Source organism: Atta cephalotes, assembly GCF_000143395.1.
Source record: "Atta cephalotes unplaced genomic scaffold scaffold00002, whole genome shotgun sequence".
Classification (NCBI taxonomy): domain Eukaryota; kingdom Metazoa; phylum Arthropoda; class Insecta; order Hymenoptera; family Formicidae; genus Atta; species Atta cephalotes.
In genome coordinates this window covers 4155129-4156847 of record NW_012130066.1, presented here as the reverse complement: position 1 = coordinate 4156847, position 1719 = coordinate 4155129, and positions in this window count along the sequence as shown.

Genomic DNA, 1719 nt, shown 5'->3' with positions numbered 1-1719 from the left:
TGCTGAAATGTATAAATGCAAGATTGAAACTAAATTGCATATTAGTATTGCTGCGTTCCAAACATAGAGAAATTGATGTTACAAATTCATAACGCTGATTGAACATTTCTAATCCACTATTCAGATTGACCAGCTATTTTTGTCTATTTTTTGTAAACTTCATTGAGTTTTTGAACCATTTTAACTACGCTCTATAGAAAAATTTATTTTTTAAAATACAATTTTGTTTCTTTACTTCTTTGAATGAGAAAACGTTTCTTTCACAATATATTTTTCGTAAAAAAAAAACCAAGGGTCTATTGAAAGAATCAATTTATTTGACTGTACAATTTTAATTCACTCCAACGATCTCTACTGTTACCTAGTAAAAATAGCGTGAAAGATCATTCTTCAATAGCGCAAACAAAAATGATTTAATGGCTGCATAGTGTAAATATTGAATAATGTAAAAATACATACTAACAGATACGCTGCACCTACTCTACAAAAATAGATATAGCTTCTCGATGATGTCAACTATGCGTGTTTCTTCTGAAAGTAATCTGCGAATAAAGATAATTCCATTGTTGCATCCAATTACGTTAATAAAAATGTCATTCATTTCTTTTTATTTTATTTTAAAATGAAAATTAACTTTTGAAAGAAACTACTATTTTTTCATCAAAAATTTTATAATTTTTATTTGCTTTTTTTTTCTTACAACATTGCATAATTTTTTTTGTTAACTTTTTCATTAATAAACTTTTGATCTGTAGATATAAAAAGTGAATGTAAATATATAAAATATGCAGATAAGACTGTGCGAATAATAAATATAGAAATATAGAACTTCTACTATGTCCTTATTTTTTTTTTACTTTAATAGTTTTCTATTTAAATCTACTAATAATGTATTTTTTAATTCCAATTCTATTTGCTTTAAAAACTGTAATAGCAACGAAAATCACTCTTAGTTCTATTTCGGACAATCGTACGCCAAAGTGAATGTAAAACGAATTCTCACATTGTCGTAATCATGAAAAATGAAAAAGGTATTCCATCAAAGAAAAAACTTCACTTACTTTTGTTGATATAGAATAAATCATGCAATATACTGGAGTAAATGAAAACGCGCGAGTATGATATCTTAACGACAAATCATATTTTTATACCTATATTATATGTTTCTTTCAAATTGTAAAATAATGATTATAATTCTATTAACAAATAGATTGTTTTATTACAAATAAAAAACAAAACTTTTTATTCATTAACATGCAGATGAGACTTTGTCACTTTATTTAAAATTTTTATTTGAAAAAAATGAGTTCGAGAAAACAAAGAAAAAGAGAGAAAATTAACAAAGATTAGTTAGCAAAAATTATTAAATCTATCGATTTTGCCATAACAAATAATAACATATTGCAATATTAGATTTATCGTTCCTAGGACGAAAGTAGTATTATTTTAATTACCGGTAGACACTCGGCTAGTGAATTAACAGCAAGAAAACACGCAAAATTTTCTTCTTTATTCCAGCCATGGTACATGAAATTTCATGCTTAATAAGCAATTTTTCTTATTCCAGAGATGATGATAAAGTATCACAGGGGAGACTTACAATCTTAACACAGCACTGAATATGTATATTCTTCCTTTCATCTCTATCATCTTTTCAAAGAAAGTAGACAAACTACTCCATATAAAAAGAAAAAGAAAGTAATTAAAATTTCTTTTTAT